Source organism: Motacilla alba, chromosome 7 (assembly GCF_015832195.1).
Source record: "Motacilla alba alba isolate MOTALB_02 chromosome 7, Motacilla_alba_V1.0_pri, whole genome shotgun sequence".
NCBI classification, from domain to species: Eukaryota; Metazoa; Chordata; class Aves; order Passeriformes; family Motacillidae; genus Motacilla; species Motacilla alba.
Genome location: NC_052022.1, coordinates 37,300,296 through 37,315,518, shown reverse-complemented (window position 1 = coordinate 37,315,518; position 15,223 = coordinate 37,300,296). Strand labels below are relative to the sequence as shown.

Genomic DNA, 15,223 nt, shown 5'->3' with positions numbered 1-15,223 from the left:
GTGGGTGCTGCAAGAACCATCTCATGATCACCCAAGGGGGGCCACTCAGGCCCTCCTCCCCATCTCAAATCAACCAGATCCATGGGAGCGTGAAGGCAAAAGGCACTAATTGAGAAAATCCTGGAGCAGCTCGCTATCTCCCCACCCTCCAGCCGCAGTCCCGGCAGCTTCCCCTCCCTCGGATAATTTGGATGCTAATTTGGCCTTCAAGAGCTGTCAAAACCCAAAGTCCCTGAACTGCTGAGCTTCCCCAAGAGGAGATGATGACAGAGCTTTAACTGAATCGACACTCCAGAGCCCTGTCCCCATCACCCTTCGCTGATTCTGCCCTTGCCTGACGGAGAGGAGCTGCTGCAATGCCACGTGTTCTCCTTGTTCCTGGCTGGAAAACCAGTCCCACCAGCGTGACCAGAGAAGGGCAGGCACAAGAAAGTCACTCATGCTGCTGGCTGGACAGGCTGCCACCACAACTGGTGCAGAGAGGACAACACAAAGCTCCAGAGATGAGCTGCAGACCACCAGAGACGAGGCAGCTCCCAGCAGGTCATCACAGACAGCTCCATGCAGCTCTCCCAGCCCAAGTACTCCACCAAGATTGATCCATCTCCAGGTATCCTCAGTCAGGAGGTCCATTTTTGGGAAAAACAAGGGGTTTTGCTCCCAGCTGGCCACCTGGACACCAAGCAGTGATGAATGAAACCTCTCTGGATTCCAAGAACTGGTTCAAGGTGGGGCAAAACCACCCCCTTGGTTTAATTTTCTAGCACACCTTCCTGATTAATCCATCACTGATCTGCTGCTGGATTACAGGACAGCCTCAGCTATGCTGAAAATGCTGACGGGAGCCAAAAACCTCCTTTCTTCCCTCTCTTTGAACAGAAACAAACAGAATCAGCACATTGCAAAGAATTCCCTCTAAACAGCGGGGTTTTTTAAGCTCCTCTTTGGTAAACATTCCCAAACCAGACTGCCCAGGACACCTGGGTTTAGGCAGCTTAACCCTTTGCTGGAGCTGATGGTCTTCTCCTGGGAAGGAAAGATGGGGGTTGGTTGCATCATGGGATGCTCCATGTTTGACCCAACCTCACAAACCAGGGATTTCCATGTCAGAAAGCGGGCAGAGATACCTGGAGAGCAAACATCCAGGTGATGACACAAGTAGGAAGAGGATGTGGGGACAGGTCAGAGAATCATGGAATGGATTGGGTTGGAAAGGACCTTAAAGTTTGTCTCATGGGCAGGGACACCTTCCACTATCCCAGGTTGTTCCAAGCCACATCCAGCCTGGCCTTGGGCACTTCCAGGGACCCAGGGGCAGCCACAACTGCTCTGGGCACTCTGTGCCAGGGCCTGCCCACCCTCACAGAGAAGAATTTCTTCTTAATATCTGATCTAAACCAACCAGAGCCTGGATTAGGACCTCAGGTTTGACCTCACCTGCAAACCCAGGCAGCTGCAGACCCATCCCAGAAAGTGTTCCTGCTTCCATCCAGAGCAATGCTTTGATCACCACACCCATTATGTGGACACAAAGACCACGTGGCTCGTTTTAGGTGGTTTTCAGCAGCACAAGTCCTCACTTTAATTTAGCTTAGATCTTCTCCAGGGGTGGGATTGAGCTTTCCAGGTGCAGACATCCACCTCTGCCAGCCAGGAGGGTGCCTGAGATACACCAAAACCGGCTGCTGTTTATGCAACACAAGAGCAAACACCGTGCCTGCTTGTTTAATTAATTACCCCGAAATTAAAGCCCAGCAGACTGCACAGAGGCTCCGTGCAACCTGCAAATTACCTCAGCCTGGGGGTGAGGGAGGTCAGACACCATCCAAGCACTGGCTCCAAGCATTTTCCACAGCATCAGGAGCGCCGTGAAGGGGGAAAAAAAACCCAAAACAACACCACCCACCCCCATCTGTCAGAGCTCCGGGGTTTTGTTGTTTCGGTCTGGCCGGGTTAAGAGCTGCTCAGTCCCGTCACCGCGGGTCAGATGGCCGATAAGAAACCAATTTCATCACTTTTAAGCCCCAAATGTTTACGGGCAGGCATTATCTGCAAACAAAGACACGCACTTTGAACCGCAGCTCTGCGTCAGCGCAAGAACGCGCGAGGCCCCAAAGAGAGCCAAAGTCCCCTCTCTGCAGCCTCCACCGTGTGTGATGGCAAAGCTGCCTCTCTGGGCCAGGACATAACCCCCGGCACAACATTTAGCCATTTTGGGGATAGATGCCCCTCATTTAGCAAGATGCTTTGGCGCAAAAAATAGTAATTTATGCCAACCTGGCAAAAACCTTTGATCGAAATTACCCGCCTCGCTGGACGGAGCAGGACGTAATCTCAAACACATTTTTTTGCAGCGTTAGTCACCAGGCAAAATTAAAATGATACCTGAAAGTCATCCTAGAGCCACGGCAGGTTGCTCCCTGCTCAAGGCAGAGCTCTATTGCTTGAGTGGAGTAATTCCCACAACTCTGCATCGCACTCGTAAGGACAAGACACCTCCCGCGTGCGCCTCAGACACAGGAGCGTCCCTTCAGAAAGGGACAACTGGAGCCACCACAGAGGGAACACTTCCAGAGGACAAGTTATTCCCCAAGAAGTCAGCCCCAGGCAAGGCTGGAAGGAGACAGACCCGTCCTGGCTTCTCCTTGCCCAAGAGGAACCCCAGAGCCACATGCTCCGTTCATTCCCACTGAGATTCCACAGAATCCCAGAAGGGTTTGGGTTGGAGGGGACCTTAAAGCCCTTCTTTGCCCATCCATGGGCAAACAAACCTTCCACAAGACCAGGCTGCTCGATTCCCATCTGTAAGACAGCACAGAGCTAAGTTTTGGGGTTTTGGAGCTGGAGTTAGGGGTGAAGCGTTATCAGCTGAGATAAGGGGTGGTTTGGGGCCAACCAAGTGCCCAAATTAGAGGAGACAAGACAAAGCCACTGAGAGCCACACAGGGGATACAGCAGACCCCAAAGCTCGACCTCTGTCTCTACAAGAACACCTCTTTTCAAAAAGCAAGGACTAAACTGAGGCTGAAAAGCCCCACACGTTCAGGGACAGATTCCCTGGGTCAGCGGGCACATCCCTGTGAGCAGCACAGAACCCCCTCCATTTAGGGATTCCTGTGGAGAACAACTCCAGCCCCACCACCAGCTCTGCTCGGAGGCTGCTCTGACACGCACCGAGATCTGCTCTTAATTTAATTCAAATTGGAAATTTTAATTTCCAGACCCAAACCATGGGGCTGCAGGCAGCAGGCTCCTGCCTGGAGAAGACAAATCCATGGCACCTCCACCGACCTGCTCTCAGCATCTTCCACAGCAACATCAACATGGGGAATGGCCTTAAAGTGACAGAGATGGGATATTGGGAAGGAATTGTTTCCTGTGAGGGTGGGCAGGCACTGGCACAGGGTGCCCAGAGCAGCTGTGGCTGCCCCTGGATCCAAGGCCAGGCTGGATGGGGCTTGGAGAACTTGGGATAGGGCAAAGTGTTCCTGCCCTGGAATGAGGTGAGCTTTTAGGTCCCTTCCAACCCAAACCATTCCTTGATTCCAAGAGCAGGACACAGCAAGAACTTTCCAGGAGTCCAGCACAACCAGCTGATGGCCACATGCAGCCCGCAGGACTTTGCAGGGTCAGGCTGGAATTAGACACGCTCCTGATGAGGAAAAAAACTCCCTAAATATCAAACCAATGCAGATGGACCTCTCCTTTTTTATTTTTTTTAAATTTTTTTTACTTTTTAATTAAAACTTGCTTGAAGTGCCACATAAAAGAAGTGAAATCCCAGGCACAGCTGACGCATCAGGAGAGATTTATATTTAGAAGAATGACTTAAGTACTCAGCAACAGGAAAAAATGGGAACTTTTTCAGCAGGGTCCAGAAGGAGGAAAGAAAACCAAAAGGGAGACAGTCACCACCACCCATTATTCCTTAGGGCAACATCCACTGGCATTTTAGCCTCCCAACAAGCCACTTCTGCAGTGAATTCAGCTTTTTTTTTTGGCCATGCATGATCCCAGTAAACAACATTTACAGCCAGAACACATGATGTGCATCACAAGACAACTGGCACCAGTATTATTTTTAAATACCATCAGCTCTGCTTTTAACAGGACGACGGGAAATGTGTTATTACTCGAGCATAAAACAAATACATTGAGGCGATTAAAAAAGAAAAAAAGAAAAAAAAAAAAGCCATTCCCAAGTTTCACAGAGCAAAGATTTAAAGGGAGATAAAACAGAGCACCACCAGAAAAACATAATCCTTCAAAATCTGCCATTCCTCCTGCTGCATTTATTCATTTGGGAGCTTTCAGTCCAAAAGTCAGAGCCCTGCTTAGCCGGATATCCGATCGTTTGCTGGGCCTCATCCCAAATTTCTCCAGCATTACTCACGTTTTTGTTTTTTTTTTTTTTTGTGCAGGAAGGGGGATGAGGATTTTCTGGTGAAAGGCAAAAGTGAGGCAGGAGTGTTTGCAGCACTGTGGAGCGTGGGATTTCCACGGACAGGCTCAGACCTCTGCTTCCAAATGATTCCCATGCACTGAAGAAGAAGAAAGGGATCGGGGAGATGCTGGGACTCTGCACAGTTTTGGAGCTGAGGATGAGCTGGGAGCTTTCCAGGCAGGAGCACCGGGCACTGGATGCTCATCCCAAAGGAAGATGCTCTGCATCCTGGTAGCTCCCAGCAGCATCACCTCCTCCCCTGCCAGCACTCCCACTGGGAATTACCCTCTGGCCCACTTCCACAAGCCCCACTGCCTCAAAGCAGGAATTACCTGCCCTTTCCCCCTTCCCTCTCCAAGCCAGGGGAGCACCTGATGCAGCATCACCACTCTGCGATCACAATCTCTGAAAAATGAGGCCCAACAGCAAAAATCCCCACCCTGACTCATTTCCCCACCCCCACCAGGTGCCCTTTTGGAATGACTTTAGAGCCCATTTTTGGAGACACGGGCACCACGACTGCAGAGAGCACAGTTTAACCTTCCCATGGAGAAACGCCGTGCCTCAGTTTCCCTGCGCCATTTTCCAGGGGTATCCAAACCCTTCAGGACACACATTTCCTCCCTTTTGCCTCAAGGATGCATCTCCACCTGCCAGCACTCAGGTTCCCATCCCAGCCAGGAGAACCAGCTTCCCTCAGGATGTCTGTGAGGCCAGGCTTTGAAACAGAGCCCGGGGATGGAATGGTCGCAGTGCAGACGGGGTTAAACACTCCCCCTTCCCAAATCCCTGCTCCAGGGCCCCGCATTCCTCTGCTCAAACAGCGTGCAGGGCTTCCCCTCTGCTCACTCTTTCCATGCCTGGCCGTGTCCTGGATGTGGTGGAAGTTTCAGGAGCTCCTGCTCTGCCCCGGGAGGAGCCGCAGGGATGTCCCGTGGCAGGGCCAGGGGCACAGCCATGGAATGCTCTGGGCTGGAAACACCTCAAAGCCCATCTCATTCCCATGGGCAGGGACACCTTTGCACTATCCCAGGCTGCTCCAAGCCCCATCCAACCTCTCCATGGACACTTCCAAAGATCCAGGGGCAGCCACAGCTTCTCTGGGTGCCAGGGCCTGCCCACCTTCCCGGGGAACAATTCCTTCCCAATATCCCCTCCAACCCCGCCCTCTAAACCTGCGAGTTTAAAGCGATTCCCCCTTGTCCTGTCACTCCATGCCCTTGTCAAACACCTCCCGGGGCAGGTCCAGAAGCAAGGATGCTCTGGAGAGCACAGCACATCCCATGGGGATCTGGATGAGTCCCTGTGTGTCCTCCCCATCACCATCACCGGGGTGGAGCTGCTGCGACCTCATTCCAGGCTCTGCAGGAGCCCAGATGGACCATCTGGCTAATTGAGTTAATTAAAGCATTTTTCAGCAGCGATTAACTTTCAGGCAGCTCGCCCTGGGGAGCAGGGGCCACAGCTCAGGAGTAGCAGGAGAGACGGAAAAAATTACTTGGAAGCACTGAGGGCACCGAGCTGTTCCTCTGCAGCACTGGCTGGCTCCAACAACTCCCAGGGAAAAAAGAAACAACCCCAAATCCCCCAAAACTTCACCTATTTTGCAGGACGTGAAGAGCCAGGCAAGGGAGGAGAGCACCACAGTGATGTCCCCATCCCAGAGCATCCTTCCCAGGCAATCTCTTGGAATTCTGAGCTGGTCAAGGGCAGCATTAGCAGCATAGGGGCTCTGCTTTGCTGATGAGCTAATTGCCACCCTCCAGGGGTTACAAACACCTTGTCCATGGTCAATTCCCAGAAAACTAAGGAAAAGACTTCCAAAGACCCCAGGAAAGCCTTGTTTTGTGGTCTCACTCGCTGATAAGCTCAGCTGCTGGAAGAAGATGCTTCCAGGAAGCTGGTATCAAAAAAAAAAAGACACAAAACACCCCCAGAATAACCCATCCCGGTGCTGGGGATGCCAGGTTTTCCTCCCCTGTCCCCAAAAAACCCACTTGTCCCACCTGAGCTACCACAGGATGCATCCCTGCAGAGGTACCTCTCCTGGGGAGGCTGCTCCAAGGAACCTGCAGCCAACGGCATCCACGGGGAAGGAGGAGCTGGAGCAAGGGAGAACAAGCTGTGGCATGCACCCCTCCCTTCTCCTCCTTCCTTTCTGTGGGATGCACTTGGGCATCTTCTCTTCCGTTTTCTGGGATGCACCCCTGTCCTGGGTTGACCAGGACAAACCCCACCTGCTTCCCCTTTTTTGTGGGATTTACTCACATCTCCTCCTTTTGAGGGATACCCTCATCTCCTCATCCTTTTTTTTTTTTTGTGGGACACACTCACACAGATCCTCTTTTTTTCCAGGACACACCCACACAAATCCTTCTCCTCCTGTGGGATGCACAGCTCTTTTTATCCTGGATCTACCCACACATCTGCTCCTCCAGCTTTTTTCTGGGATGCACTCATGCATCTCCTCCTCCTTTTTCTGCAGGATGCACTCCCCACCTCCTCCTTTTTCTGGGATGCACCCCTACCTCCTCCTCCTTTTTTTTTTTTGCAGGATACACTCACACAGGTCCTGCTTTTGTGGGATGGACTCACAGATCTCTTTTTTTTTTTTTTTCAGGATGAGCTCAAGCATCTCTTTTTTTTCCCTTATCCTTTGCAAGGACCAGTTGCTCCCAGGCCCATTGGGAACTATTCCCTGCACTTCCTCAAGGATTCCAACAGCTCAACCTGCCCCAAAGGTGGAGCCACACGCACCCAAAAAGCCCCACTGAGGATGTTCCTGGCAAAATAAGCACGGAGGGGATTTGGGGCAGAGAGCAGAGCCATTCCCCAGGCTGGCTTTCCACGCAGGCTGCTGCCTGGGAAATGCTTCCCAGAGCAACCCCACCCCGGGAGCCCTAATCTGATGGCAGGTTTTCAATGGAGCAGCCAGGATGGGGAGGGAGAGAGGCTGGAGAGGGGGGAAAAGAAAGCAAGGAAATGCCTCTGAGGTGAGGAGGTTTTTTTCTCTGGCCGGGGACGCCTTGTTTTGTTTGCCTGCCTCCAGCGCTGCCATTTTCCGGAAGCCAGAGCGCTCGCAGAAAAATGGGAAGTTTCTCTTTGTTTAATTTTAGCCGTGGCAGCCTCTGCACCGAGGGAGCCAGCAGAGCTCCCCCAGCTGCTCTGGGAACGGATGTGAGCCAGGAGGAGGGAGCAGCAGCAGGGAATGAGGCAGGAATTAGGGATTTCGTATCAGACACGGCCCGGGCTGAAGCGCTCTCGGTCCCAGAGGTGTGTGAGACTGGGCAGGCTTTGGGCTGAACTCCCTGTGTGACCACTGCATCCACCACTCCAATTCTTGGGGTTTTTTTTCCTGCTCCCTTTCTCCAAGCTTTACCTGTGGAGGTGTTTTTGGGTGGATAACTTGAACACCTTCCCCCACCACACCAAACAGAGCGATGAATGCTGCACCCAGCCCTGGACACATTAAGAAGTCCAGCCAAACCAGCTCTTGGACTTATCTCAGATTCACAACTGAGGGTGGGAAAGACCCTTGGAATCACAGCTTCCAGCAGCAGTGCCCGTGAAACACCTCCTGCCCTGCTCCTCTGCGCTGACCCATTGTTCAATTCCAAAAAAAGCCTTTTTCTCCCCGTTCCTAAGGAAACAGCCGGCGCTGTTCAAACGAGGCCACACGCCGTGCCGACCCTGCCCCCCAAAAACGACCTGGAATACTTTATGGGGATGACCTAAAGCCCTCGATCCAGGTGGAGTGGCCAGGCAGGGCAGGAGAAGGGCAGCAGCTGGATTCACCCCTGGAGAGAGGGAAGCAGGGAGCTTGTGCAGCATGGGATGAGCCGAGCAAGGCAGCCTCAGGATCCCACAGCAGAGCCAGGAGTCTCCGCTGGGTCAAGATTTTCTGGAGTCAGCTAGAAAATATCTGGTTTGGCTCCCTGGCAGTGATTTCCTCTCTCAAAAATGATGGGATGGTCCCCAGGGCGACCCTCCCATGGGGCAGGAGAGGAAGCAACTCCAGAGAATGACCAGTGAAAAGGAAAGGCTTTCACATCATCATCATCATCATCATTATTGTGGTTATTAAAGCTTTCCCCATCATTTAACGGGACTGCAAACCAGATGTGCATCACCACCCCTCCAATGTACACAAAGGCAGCCAGATGATGAAAAACCACCCAGTCCCAGAATGGTCTGGGTTAGAGGGGACCTTAAAGCCCATCCCATTCCACCCCTGCCATTCCAGGGACACCTTCCACTACCCCAGCCTGCTCCAAGCCCCAGTGCCCAAGCCTGTCCACCCTGGCCACCTCCAGGGATCCAGGGGCAGCCACAGCTCCTCTGGGAAAACTGTGCTGGCACCTCACAGAGAAGAATTCCTTCCTAATATCCCATCTAAACCAACTCTCTTTCATCTTGAAGAAACATCAGAGCAATTACAAAACAAGAGGCTGGGCCACCTTCCACCTCTGTATTTTCACGCACTGAGGTCTGAGGCTACGAATTTATTCTCCCAAACTGAAAGAAACTGAGTATTGGGCAGGAATTGGGAAAGTCCCTGCCCATTGGAAGGGAGTGGAAGGGGATGAGCTTTAAGGTCCCTTCCATCCCAAACACCAGTCTGGGATTCTGTGGTGATCCTACAAACAGGAGATGGGATGTGCCATCTTCCCACGGCTGGCTTTGACACAACCTCTCTCCTGGGTGAAGCAGGAGCACCCACTCGGGTAGGAAAAAGCAGGAACACTTCTCTAGCCCCAGGAGCTGGGGAATGAGAGAGGGCATGACTATCCCATTGATATGCCAGCTGGGAATGGGAATGGAAACGGGAACGGCTGCCCCCCGGCACCGAAAATAACCCCCTGCACAAATAAAAAGCAGGTTAAAAATAGAAATTTCCCATGGGCTCATGGGGTTCCCAGTGGAGGGGCACAGCCTGGCCACCAAAGAATGGGATTAAAGCCAGGAAATGCTGCTGGTAGCACACTGAGTGATTCCTCCCAAAAACCCGCGACCCACCCAAAATGCCAACTTCCCAGCAGAGGGACAAAAATCCAATCCAGGGGCACCATGGAAGAGTTGAAAGTTTTATGGTCTGCTCTTTGATCCGTGAAAAAATGACTTTTCCCTGGGAAACACCTGGACCCGCAGCCCCCCTGAGGCAGCAGAGGGATTCCATGCGCATTCCTGCATTCCCTGCTGCTGTGAACCATCCCACACATTCCCATCCAGACTCCCACACTTCAGGAGCCCACAGGAACAGAAATACACAGAAATCACTCCAAGGACCACCAGGAGAAATTAAGGACCCCAGGCTGCAAGGAGGAGCACAAAGAGGGGGGGATGCCACAGCTACCCTCAAAAATTATCCTTCAGTGTGGAGGGTTGTGGTGTTAATGGAACCGGAGCATCACTTGAGCACTAAAAACCAGATCTGAGCTGCTGGGGGCAAGTCTTGTTTGGGAAGCAAAGGGGCTTGTCAGGACATGCACGTGCCAAAGCTGCAGGTCCTGCAAGATCCTTCTCCTTTTCCCCCTTCCTGAAACCCCAAGCATTATTTACGGCCACAGGGGCAGCCGGGGCTGCCGATCCTTCTGAGTGCAACAAACCCTGAAGCCTCATCATTACCAGCAAAGCTGCCCTGGTGTCCCCACAGGCTGGTGACACCAGCCCTTCAGCTCCTCTAGGGACAGGGCTCAGCCCCACCACCTCCACCAGGAGCAGCCCAGGGTTTCTCCTGCCTCTTCTCAGCTTCCCAGTGCCATCAGAGGGATTTTCCCTGTGCCAGCACCAGCCCAGCCACGTGCTCCCTGCCCCAGCCAAGGCTGGCACGGCGCTGCCGAGGCCCCCAGACAATGCCAGCCCTGTGCCCAAGCCCAGGGCAGGGTTAATGCAGGGATTGCTGGCCGGGAGGGAGCCCAGGGAAGCAGCTCCTGCGGAGGGAAGCGATGGGGGACGCGTTCTGCGCTTTTAAACCTCGCTCTGCAAATTCTGGGGAGCGGCTTGGATGGGTCCTGAGCTGGTGCTGGCAGTGGAGATGGCTCCTGCATCCTGGCAGGGCATTGTGCAGAGGGCAGGGAGCCCCAGCAGCGCCCACACCCTGCTCTCCATGAACACCTTGCTGCAGCCACCAGACAACCCCAGAACAGTCTGGGTTGGAAGGGACCTCAAAGGTCATCCCATTCCACACCCAGCCATGGGCAGGGACACCTTCCATCATCCCAGGCTGATCCACCTGGCATGGAACACTTCCAGGGATCCAGGGGCAGCCACAGCTTCTCTGAGAAAACTGTGCCAGCACCTCACAGGGAACAATTCCTTCCCAATATCCCATCCATCCTGCCCTCTGGCAGTGGGAAGCCATTCCCTGTGTCCTGTCCCTCCATGCCTTGTCCCCAGTCCCTCTCCAGCTCTCCTGGAGCCCCTTTAGGCTCTGGAAGGGGCTCTGAGCTCTCCCTGGAGCCTTCTCCTCTCCAGGTGAGCACCCCCAGCTCTCCCAGCTGGGCTCCAGAGCAGAGATATATCCCAGTTGCTAAGATATCCCAGTTAATAAGCAGAAATACATTTCCCAGAGGGTTGATCCCTTGTTTCAAAGCCGACTCATCACTGGTCCCTGGGGAAGTCAACATTTTGGCTACAATACTTTCATGGGTGTCGCCATCCCCTGCTCCCTGTGCCAGGGACAGCACCCGAGGAAATGGCTGGAGCTGTGTCAGAGGGGATTTAGGTTGGATTTTAGGAAAAGGTTCTTCCCCCAGAGGGTGCTGGCACTGCCCAGGCTCCCCAGGGAACGGGCACAGCCCCGAGGCTGCCAGAGCTCCAGGAGGGTTGGAACAATGCTCTCAGGGATGCCCAGGGTGGGATTGTTGGGGTGTCTGTGCAGGGCCAGGACTGGGACTGGACAATCCCTGTGGGTTCCTCCCAGCTCAGGAAATTCCATGATTCTACAAAAACCCATCCTACCTCCTCAGCACCTCCCGTGGAGCCTCCGGGCCAGCCCGCAAAGCTCAGGTGCTCTCAGGAGGGATTTTGGGCAGGAAAGAAGAGGCAGGTGCCAAACCCGAGGTGAGATTATTTGTATTCCCTCCTATGCCACTTGCCAGCAGAAATCCACCCACGGAGCCAGGAGGGGACACAATTCTCAGACCCCCTGGAAACAAGGAGACCGAGGAGGATGCAAATTCCCCTGCACGTCTCCCTCCGCATGGACAACCCCAGCCACAAAAAGCCTCTTGCCACATTTAAATGCTTTTCCCATTTAAAAAAAAAACCAACACACACAGTGTCTAAACCACCTCCTTACCATCCCCACAAGCTCTTGCAAGCAACCCCACCAGGCTAAAATAAATATTTTAGCTTGGCAAATAGTTTTCCTCTCATTAAAAGGCAAACATAATTAGGATGTCGAGCGCCGGCTGCAATCGCTCCACGCTGCTCCGGCTCTGCTTGATTAAAAGTAACGAGGCTGCTATTTTTGAAAAGCACATTCCCTTCCACAGCCTGAACGGGATTATTTTGGAAATATATAGCCATGGAAAGCTGGCATCTCTGCCTGCAAAATTCCCCAGCCAGGAGGGGATGCGCTCAGCGGGTCCGTGGGATGGGGGGGGGGGTCATGAGAAAAGTGGGAATTCATTTGCTGTGAGTGACCAGGGGGGTGAAGCTCGCTGTGGGAAGAACATGGGGACCCTGGAAGGCTGAGGGAATCACCAGGGAAGCATGGATAGTTTGGTTGGAAGGGAGCTCGAAGTTCACCTCATGTGCAGGGACACCTTCTGCCAGACCAGGGCGGCTCCAAGCCTCATCCAAGACTTCCAGGGATGGGGCAGCCCCAGCTCGTCAGGGCAAGCTGCTCCGGAGAAAAAGAGGAAAGAAGGAAAAAGCAGAACAGGAGAGCAGAGCTGCCACCAGAGATGCTGGGTCTGGTACCAACACAGCTGCGCAGGAGCAAGAGCCAGGAGGAGACGTGGACACTCCGAGGACCCCGGAATTATTCAGCTTGGAGAAGCTCTCTGAAAGCTTCAAGCCCAAGCATTAACCCAGCTGCCAAACCCACCACTGACCCCTGTCAGACCTACAAGCCATCCCAGGAGGAGGTTACTCTCATTACCAAGAATTTACTCTCATTACCAAGACTTTTTTCTACTTTAAGGCAAATTCAAGCATCCCGCTGGTGCAGCCAGGCAGGAGGAAACCAAGGATGGATCCTTATTCCAGAACCTCAGCATCCAGACAGAGCTGTCAACACAACACAGCCCCCAGCCCAACTCCTACCCAAGCTGCTGCTCCACTCAGCATTATTAACTTTTAATGTATATATTAATTAACAGCCAGAAGTTAATCATTGCGAATCTCAGGGAACATCAGCCAGCGAGGACAGGCTGGAGAGGGGAGGAAGGCAGTGACGGGCATCCCAGAGCTGGGAATTTGCATCTGCCTGATCCCACATCCCACAACTCCGCTGGGTTTTGGAGCTTTGATGACACGTGGCTTAATTTGGGCACAGAACAACCTCACGGTCACCGCTGTCCCCCTTCGCACCGAAGTTACACCGAGCCTTAGTAACATCCACTTATTCCTGAACAGCCAGGGATCCCAGAAAATCGGCGCTGCCGGGAGCACTCAGCACCCCCCGGCAGTGGGGAAGCCGAGCCCGGCGCAGCATCCCCGGCTCCCGCAGCATCCCCGGCTCCCGCAGCATCCCCGGCTCCCGCAGCATCCCCGGCTCCCGCAGCATCCCCGGGCAGCCCGCAAGGAGCAGAGAGGTCGGCGAGCTGGGAAAACCCTCCTGGGAAACGCACGCCAGGCACAGTCGCTGGAAGGCGGCTCGAAGCAGCGCCCAGCTCCCCGGAGCGGCGGCCCATAGGGAAGGGGAGGCAGCCCGCGGGACACGTCCGGGGACAGCGGCAGGGTGACAGCCCGGGGAGCCGGGCCCATCGTGGCCGTCCCCTCGCGGCAGCGCCAGCGGCACCTGGGTGACAACGGGGGTGCACACCCACGGAGGGACGGAGGGCACGGCTCCCCCGCCCCGCGGCATCGCCCCAGGAACGGGGACACGGAGCCGCTGACACCCTGGCACGGCACACGGCAGCGGGGACACAGCGCGGGGACACCGAGCACAAAACGCGGCCACGCACACAGGGGACACGCTACACACACAGGGACACAGCCACGCACGTACAGGGACACGGACACACCCAGTCGCACACGCAGGGGACACGCTACACACACACAGTGACACACGCAGGGGACGTGTGGCACGCGCAGTCACCCGGGACACACGCACAGAGTGGCACACAGAGGACACGCGACACAGCCAGGCACTCAGACACCAATAGGACACACACAGGGACAGCCCCACGGAGGACACGCAGAGTGTCACACACACACAGGGACAGCTCCACGGAGGACACGCAGAGTGTCACACACACACAGGGACAGCCCCACGGAGGACACACAGAGTGTCACACACACACACAGTGATGGCTCCACGGAGGACACCCAGAGTGTCACACACACACACAGCGACAGCTCCACGGAGGACACGCAGAGTGTCACACACACACAGTGTCACACACTTAGAGTGCCACACACACTGACAGCCCCACGGAGGACACTCAGAGTGTCACACACACACAGTGACGGCCCCAAGGAGGACACCCAGAGTGTCACACACACACAGCATCACACACTCAGAGTGTCACACACACACAGGGACGGCCCCACGGAGGACACCCAGAGTGCCACACACACACACAGTGTCACACACTCAGAGTGTCACACACACACAGTGACGGCCCCACGGAGGACACCCAGAGTGTCACACACACAGAGCATCACACACTCAGAGTGTCACACACACACACAGTGTCACACACTCAGAGTGCCACACACACACACACAGTGTCACACACTCAGAGTGCCACACACACACACAGTGTCACACTGCCACACGCGGACACGCGACACTTGTACACAGTCTCACACACACAGAGGGCACTTTACACACGGCCACCAGCTCACACACGGTGCCACACACGGTGTCTCACACACACACAAACACTCGCTCTCTCGCTCTCCCCGGCCGCCTCCCCGCGCCCCGCCGCTGGCTCTCCCCGACCCTCCACCGCCACCGCCGCCCTCCCGCCGCCGCCGCCGCTACAAACTTTTCCCGGGCGGCCCCGGGAGCCCGCGGGGAGCCTCTCCCATCGCCGGCAGCCCCCGGGCTCGCCCGGCTCCCGGCTCTCACCTGCGCCCGCTCCGACAGCGGCACCGCCGGCACCGGCCCCGCTGCGCTCCCGGGCGCGCTCCCGCCGCCACGGGCCGCGCGCGCCCGCCCGCCCTGACGTCACGGGGCGTGGCCGGGGCGTGGCCGGGGCGTGGCCGGGGCGCGGCCCCGCGGAGGGCGGGAGCGCGGGGGGTGCCGGGGGTGGGGGGAGACGCCGGGGTGAAACACGTGGGGAGGGGGGGAAGGACGGGAAAACCGGGATGGGGGAGCGCGGGGGAGCGTCCCCGTGCGAGGGGCGAGCGTGCAAGCCGCGCCCGCCCTGCCCGGTGGCGAGCGGGGGCACACCCGTGGCGGGCACACTCAGACCTTGCTCTCTGGGCAGATGAGGGTTTATCCGCCCTCCCCATCCCTTTTTTTCTTGGCCGTTTTCGTCAAGGAAGCGGAGCCGCGAAACCCTGGTAGAGCAGGAATGCCGCCCCTGTTGCTCTCCCGGGGTGCGAAAGGCAGGAGAGACACGGGGGAAAGCGCCGAGCTCTGGTTTCTTGTGTTGAGCA

The 15,223-nt window shown here is 55.4% G+C and overlaps 1 protein-coding gene across 1 annotated transcript in view; it reads right to left on the bottom strand.

The window, feature by feature from the left end:
* SH3BP4 (SH3 domain binding protein 4) overlaps positions 1-14,823 on the bottom strand; it is a 32,881-nt gene extending 18,058 nt beyond the window's left edge. Inside the window, exon 1 of the mRNA XM_038142678.1 lies at positions 14,691-14,823. The gene's annotated coding sequence lies outside the window, so the exon portion shown is untranslated. The remainder of the gene's footprint in view (positions 1-14,690) is intronic.
* Between the last annotated feature and the right edge of the window lie 400 nt (positions 14,824-15,223).